The sequence below is a fragment of the Canis lupus genome, chromosome 12, assembly GCF_003254725.2.
Source record: "Canis lupus dingo isolate Sandy chromosome 12, ASM325472v2, whole genome shotgun sequence".
Classification (NCBI taxonomy): Eukaryota; Metazoa; Chordata; class Mammalia; order Carnivora; family Canidae; genus Canis; species Canis lupus.
This window is the reverse complement of record NC_064254.1, coordinates 3,421,236-3,428,903: the sequence shown is the minus strand read 5'-3', so window position 1 is coordinate 3,428,903 and position 7,668 is coordinate 3,421,236. Positions and strand designations below refer to the sequence as shown.

Sequence of the window (7,668 nt, the reverse complement as noted above, 5' to 3'; positions counted from 1 at the left end):
GTCAATGCCCGCTTTTAGTGGGGACTCCATCAATATGTGGTGGTTGAGTGATTCTGAGAAGTGGGTGTGGGAAGCACATCACAGGGCTGTCAGGAGAATTCAGTGAGTATTAGTCAGGTGGGCTAGGTTATGCTGTGTAACAAATGGCCCCAAATTCTCAGGGGCTTAAAACCACAAAGATTTTGTACCTTGCTTGCAGGAAGGGGGGAGAGGACCGTGCTCCTGTCATAGTTACTCAGGGACCACAGATGATGGAGGCTCCCTTATCATCTCCCCACAAGGGTTTCTTGGCAGGAGAAGAGCACATGCAGAACTTGCATAATAGCTCTTAAATGCTTCCACCTGAGAGTGACACATTCCTTTCTGCTCATACTGCATTGGCCAGAGCAGGTTCCATAACCCCATGTAACTCCAAGGAGATGAGGATTTGTAATCCTGTTTGCCCAGAAGGAGAAGAGGACTAGATGAGTTGGTTAGCAGCGATGACGTCTGCCACAGTCAGTTATGTAAGAGGTCTGGTATGATATTGAGAATGTAGTGCAATGATCAACCAGGGCTTGTTTTTGCTCCTTAGCCATTTATCATTCAATGTGTATTTCACTGTACACAATGGTGAAAGACAGGTAATGTTCCTTGTCTCATGGAGTTTATGATCAAGAAGAGGAAGAGGAGCAGACATTGTTCAAATCATCACACTCATATAGAAATAATTACAGTTTGTAATAAGTACTCTGAAAGCAAAGAACAGGGTCCTATGAAAGAGAATAATGGTGCATGTGTGTGTGCGTGTGTGTGTGTGTGTGTGTGTGTCTGTCTGTCTATATTAGCATGGAGAGTCAGGGAAGTCCTCTCTGAGGAGGCTGCCTTTGAGAGGAGACTCCAAGAAAAAGGAAGTCAGGGAACGAGTGCAGGGGAAGAAATTTTTAGGCAAAAGGAACAACGTGTGCAAAGGCACTGGGGTGGGAAGGGGTCTGGCAAGGAGGCTGAGTCTGGTGCAGAGTGATTTGGGGGCAGTGATGAAGGAAGTGAGGACAGAGAGGCCCAGGACCTGGTAGATTGCATCCAGAAGGCCTCTGGAAAGCTTGAAGCAGGATGAGCCTGATGTGTACATTTAATGACTTCTGAAATGTTTCAGTGCTCTCAGGCCACCACATCCTCCTTTGCTTCTCCAATGTCCACCCCCATCCCCCAGTCCTGCGGCTTTGACTCCCAGATGTGCATCTTTATCCCTGTTCTTGCACCTGAGCTTGACCCATGTAGCCCCCTGTGGCACTCCTCAGCTCTGCCAGTGTAGAGAAGGGAAGAGTTTCCCTCTGCCCTCTTAGGATCTCTGTCTGGGCCTGAAAATAAAAACAAAGACATACTAACAGGAGAAAAGCATACACGTTTATTTACTGTAGGTCTTACATGATACAGGAGGCTTCATAAAAAATGAAGACCCAGAGAGACAGTTAGACCGGAGTATTTTTATGCTAGGTTTGATGAAGAGTGGGCAGTCCTACAGAAATGTGATGGGTTAGAAAGTGCGAGGGAAGTATAGCAAACCGTGGGAACGTAACAAGGTTCTTCTGGTCATTGCTTTGTCTTCAGGGATAAGGAAGCTCCTTTCCTCCAGGTGGGAAAGTGCCTCTCACATGAGAGTTTTATGATCTCTTTCAGGGAAGAAAGCGGTTTTCTCAAAGGGATTCAGTTTAAAATATTCAATATGCCATATTTTGGGGTAGTATGTCCTGAACCCCATTACCAAGTACCTCCACCTCGGCGTGTGCAGATCCAGACCTTTGAGCATCTGTCAACCTGCACCTTCCTCCTCTGCCCTCTCAATAGAGGACCCCACCATCCTCGTGGTCAGAAGAAGCCTTGGCTTCAACCTTGACCCCTAACCCCTACCCTTCATCCGGTGTGTCAGCAAATCCTGTTGGCTAGCTGAGGATGTCTCAGTATCCAGCTTTAAGTACTGCTCTTTCACCATGGAACCTTCTTCTCCCTAATGCTGGTGAGCTCCCCTCAACTAAGTTGTCTTCACAGAGAAGTGTTTCCAGATTGCCCCTCAACAGCACACCCATCGCTCCTCGCCACCCCACTTCATTTTCCCTCAGGGACACCATCACTCTCTGGCATCACACAATACACTGATTGTGTCTCTCCCCTTGGGGGCAGGGAGGCGGACAAAAGCACTGAGTGGGCAGGGACTCTACACTGTTTTCTATGAAACTTTGAATGCCAGAAAGAGTGCCCCCCACATGGAAGATGTTCTATTCATTTGTTGAATGAACGAATGGCGTGAATGACCTTGGAATTCCAAGGACTGCTAGGGCAACAGAGACCTTGTTTTGTTTCATCCAGGAAGAGGCCATTGTGTGCAGTTTGGGTTTTCGGAGGTGGTGAACTAATGGCTTTGGAACTGGCTTCGTTTACTTTCTCCTCATCCCAGGCTGGGCCCTGTGGTTACAAACAAGCCAGAGCCCACCTCTATTTGTTCTCGAAGGAAACTATAAAGTCACCACAAATTGGAGTGCAGATGTGGCAGTTTATCAGGTTAAGTGTGCTAAGTTGTGTAAATTGGGAGCATTTCTAGCCTGGTTGTGCCCTTAAAGCATTAGAGAACCATTTTCCCTAAATGTGTGTTTGGGGAACTCAGCTAAACTGTGGCTTTCCCAACAGTGTCATGTAGATATTGAATAATCCAGACTAGGGGAAATCTATGCTCAGTTACTATGACTACCTTGCCTGGGCCAGAAACTAGGCCCCTTTCATTCATTCATTCATTCACTCATTCATTCATTCATTCATTCATCCATTTGACAGGTCCATACTGAGTGCCTTCTGTGGGCCAGGCACCAGGCACCAGAGTGGACAAGACCAACACAGACTCCAAGGACAAGATGAATATTCCTGCTATGGGAACTGCTTGGGCCTTGGCCTGGGAGGAGGAAAGGGCACTCTCTGTGGGTCAGGGTGGGTGAAGAGACCTGGAAGTCTGGGGGATCAGGCCTCAGCATTATGGAATCAGGCAGGGGCCATGAGGGTAGGATTTAGGGGCTTGAGCCCCAAGAGTCACTGGGGCTGGTGGGCATGTCACACCCTCTCAGGATGGTCTTGATGGTCTCCCAAGCCTTCAGTAACATTCTTGGGGCTTCCAGGTGCACACAGGTACAGGGAGAGGGGGAGAAATAGAGAAGGTGGTTACCAGACAATGAGAGGTGAGCCAGAGCAGCAAATGTTAGAGAGGTGGATAGATGGAATGAGGCAGGAGTGACAAGTAGTTTACAGAACACCCAGAAGTGCTCCCTAAAATGACAACTATTCTTTCAAATGAATGAATGAAAGGAAAACCTTTAGAATGTCAAACATAAAGAGGATGCTGGAAGCCTGGGTGTTAGGGAGCTCCAAAGCTGCAAGGAGACCTCAGGTTATTTGCACATACATCTCCATGACCTATATCAGAGTTTCTCAGTAGTAGCACTGTTGATATTTTGGGCTGGATTGTTTTTTGTTGGGGTGAGGCCTGTCCTGTGCATTGTAGATGTTTGGCAGCAATCTTGGCCTCTACCCGGGAGATACCAATAGCAACTCCCTCCTCCAGCTGTGACAACCAGATATGTCTCATGTGGAACAAAGTTTTCCAGGTCCAGAAATAAAGGTCTAGAGGAAGAAAGAAACAGTCTGTGGGCACTCATGGTGGGAAGTTGTAATTGAGACCTCTGCCAAAAGCCAGGGCTGCGCTTGGGTGAAAGGATAGAGAGGGAAAATACCCATCCAGTGGCAAAGAGAAATGATAATTGTCTATTTCAGCACATGCTTCAGGAATTAAAAAAAGCTTTTCCATTTGTAACTACATGCCTACCCACACAAATGTTTAGGGTAAGCATTTGCATTACCCATGTGTTCCAGGAAACTCCAAATGATGAATTTAAGCCGAAGTATGCTGGTAGTACCTGGGGCATTTGGCAGAAGCAAAAGCAAATTCTCCTGAGAAGGACATACCCTTGACTCCTGCTGTACAGGATTCCCATGGATAGTACTCAACCAAACTTGACCTTACAATACAGAATTACAAAGCACATGAGGAAATAATCATACGTGAGTCAGTGGAAAACAACAAATGATAGAATTAGCCTTCAAGGCTTAAGATACTGGGGTGATTGGGGTGATTAGGGTGAATATTAAAAAAATTTTTTTTAAATATTTTAAAAAATTGTTTAAAATGTTTAGAGAAATAAAGATGCCTCCAGGAAAATCAGGCAAACATGAAAATGAACAAAGACTCAGAAATGAAAGTGATAATGTTGAAAGTTAAAACTCAATGGACAGGTTAAACAACAGATTAGATACTGTTGAAGATATAGTTAGTGAACTGGAAAATAGATATAAAGAATTTGTTAGCTATTATGGGGCACACAAAGAACAATATGAACAAGTGGGAAAAAGACATGGGATATAGAATGGGAAATTTAACAAATGTCATCTAGGCATTCTTGCAGCAACAACTGGGAGAACTGGGGAAGTGATATTTAACAATATATTGATTAGGAATTTTCCAAAAATGAAAAAAAAAGACGAAAGCTGGGAATGAAGCATGAATTCAAGCAGATCGATAAGGAGAAACCCAGACCTAGAAACATCATGTGAAAGTGCAGAACTAGGCCAGCCCTGGTGGCTCAGCGGTTTAGCACCACCTTTGGTCCGGGGCATGATCCTGGAGACCCGGGATCGAGTCCCACCTCGGGATCCCTGCACGAAGCCTGCTTCTCCCTCTGCCTGTGTCTCTGCCTCTCTCTCTTTCTCTCTCTGTCTCTCATGAAAAAATAAATAAAAATCTTAAAAAAAAAAGTGCAGAACTCCAAAGGGAAGAGAAGACCTTAAAAGTAGCCAGATAGGAACAGTCAGATCACAAAGGGTCCAGGATAGAATTATGGGACATGGACATTTGGCCTTGGGATGCCCAAAGACTACCAAGGGAAGGGTACCTTGAGAGGAATGTCCAACTGCCGCCAACATGAGTGGGTAGGGCCTTATGGTTCAAATATTAAAAGAAATAGGGGCAGCCCGGGTGGCTCAGTGGTTAAGCTTCTGCCTTCAGTCCAGGGCCTGATCCTGGAGTCCTGGGATGGAGTCCCACGTCAGGCTCCCTGCATGGAGCCTGCTTCTCCCTCTGCCCCCGCCCCCTCTCTCTGTGTCTCTCATGAATAAATAAATAAAATCTTAAAAAAAAAAAAAAGAAATATAATCCTAGTATCCCCTTAGCCAGGGCCTGGTGGTTGCACAGCCTAGTATGTGGGTGTTTGGGGCACACTAAGTAATACCTGGGCAGAGCCTGGCCCACAGGCTGCAGGAGGTTGCTTGTACCTTGAGAGGAGAGAGGGCCACCTTGGGAACACTGCCTGGGCACAGCCCAGGGGTGGCAGTGAATACAAGGAGTGTGAATTAAGGGGATCTGGAGTGGCTCTGGGAATTCACTGCCTTGCCTCCAGGCCTATTTGGGACCCATGCCCTCAAGGGACTCTGGAGGATCCTGGGGTCATCTCTCCAATCCACATAGGTGTGGTGAAGGAACACGAGCGTGGCAGGACTGGGGAGAGGTGGGCCTAGGGTGTGTGCAGGAAAGGAGAGAGGACAGTAGAGAGGCTCAGAAGGTTGAGGGGAAGCCCAGGGACCGCCTCTATTTCTGGATAAATGCAGTGTCACCCACCCCTTCACACACACACACACACACACACACACACTTTTTGCTATGAATTTCTCACCAAACAAGCTTCATTAATCGTCTAATAACCAGATTAATTAAGGACGCTAAAAGTAAACAGCAAGAAGGTAATTTGCTTCTGATTACTGTGTAATTGTAGGAGGATGAACTCATTTGCATATGCAAAGAAGTCTCCCTACACAGCAAATGACAATGGAGAGAAGTAATTGTGTATCTGACCGGCACCTCCATCTCTCCCCACAACATCCTGCTTCCTCCAGCCCCCTCCTAAACCTCTCTAGAAAGCGGATTGAGATGCCAGCCCTGCTGCCAGCCAGCAGCGCCGCCAATCAGGACCCCTGCTCTCCATGCCCGTTGCCCCACACCAGCTCCTGCAGCTCCTTTGGCACGCAGAGAGGCCAGGCTCACAAAGCAGCCACGGGGAAGTCTAATTTTGGCTCTACCTGAGTGATCTTGGCAACGACATTCTTCCCCAACCCAGATTTCCTTACTTCAAAATGAGTTTGCACACCCGCCCTCTGCAGTCCTTAAGACGACAATGCTAAGAGCAAGTGAGGGAGCGTTTTATAAGTTGTAGAGTGCTGGGCCAAAGGTTGCTGGGCATTATTTTTTTACCTGACCCCAGGATGGGTGGAGTGTGTGTCTTCAAAGGCCTCTTAGAATCCTGCCTCATCCAGGAAGCCTCCCTGGATCGTGCTCTTCCCTGGAACTGGCTTTCCTCCAGGACCACAGTTTGGTAGTTTCTGTAGAAGCGCTGGGTAGTCACAGCTCCCACTAAATCCTGGAGACCGGAGAGGAGGAGGAAAAGCCCCAGTGTATCACCCCCCCCCCCCCCCCCCCCCCCCCCCCCCCCGGATCGAGGCTGAGCTCAGCCTTGCGGGTACCCATGCTGGGGTGTTCCTTGTCACTGAGGGCCTCAGACGCCAAATTGTTTCTGCTGGCGGCCTCCGTCTCTCCTGAACTCAAATTGCGTTTTCAAAGCAGCTAATAGACGCATTAAAAAATCCATTTTCACTCGGGATTGAATCTGACTGGAGCAAGATCAATGCGCAGAGGCCTCCCTCCTCCCTCCTTCTCCCCTCACCCCGCCCCCGCATCGCCATGGAGACCGCAGAAGCCGCCGCACCCAGCTCGGCTCCAGCTGCACCTCTGCTCCCCCAAAGCCTTCCAGCGCCCCAGCCCCACCCCCGCTGTCTGGCCTTCGCCCGCACCCGCCTGGGCTAGCTCACCTGCACCCACCACGCAGCCTCTTCCATGGGGGGGCGGTCTGAGAGAGGCGGCTGGTTCACCGATTGAACCGCACCCCAAAACTTGCTTTCAACCCACCACCACCTGTTCAGCCAGCTGTGATCACAGCCTAGCCCGAGGAAGCCGACAGCCTTGCCTCTGAGAGACCGCATCCATTGTGTGTGGGGTTCACATTTCTGCTTGCCCCTTTGGCTTCGAGACTTTGGGCAAATCTCTTCCCCCTCTGGTCCGCATTCATTTCCTCCTTCCTTCCTGCAAGATTGGGGTGAGGCTGAGGATGAGAAGGAATCGTGCTTGTGACGGCAGATAAATATATCTTCAACCCTGAGCTGCTCTGGTGAGACACCCTAGGCATATTTACATGCCGATGGGAGACCCCCCACAGCAGCATTGGGGAGCCCCCTAGACTGGGATCTATGTAATGGCAGGAGCTCTGTGTGCTGCGCACTGTGGCTGGATGCCTGCCGGGCAGTGGCAGTGGTGTGCACTTTAATATGCATGGGCTGCTCAGTGTTGAGAGAGGGACCCCCACATCCTACCATGGTGGATATTGGAGAACAGGCTAGCCTGGCTGCTTGGGTCTGACTCCTGTCTTCCCCACTTACTGCTGTGTGGTCTTGGGAATGCTAGTTAGCATCTCTGTGCCAGTGTTAGCTCATCTGGGAAACGAAGAGAATAATTGTATTGATCTCATAGCGCTGCTGTAGGGATTC

General features: G+C 48.7%; 1 long non-coding RNA gene across 1 annotated transcript; it reads right to left on the bottom strand.

The window, feature by feature from the left end:
* Window positions 1-1,371: 1,371 nt before the first annotated feature.
* Window positions 1,372-6,726, bottom strand: LOC125752199 (uncharacterized). Its single transcript, XR_007401099.1, has 2 exons — window positions 6,592-6,726; window positions 1,372-6,488 (listed from the first exon to the last, which is right to left on the bottom strand). It is a non-coding gene; the product is annotated as an uncharacterized LOC125752199 (long non-coding RNA).
* Between the last annotated feature and the right edge of the window lie 942 nt (window positions 6,727-7,668).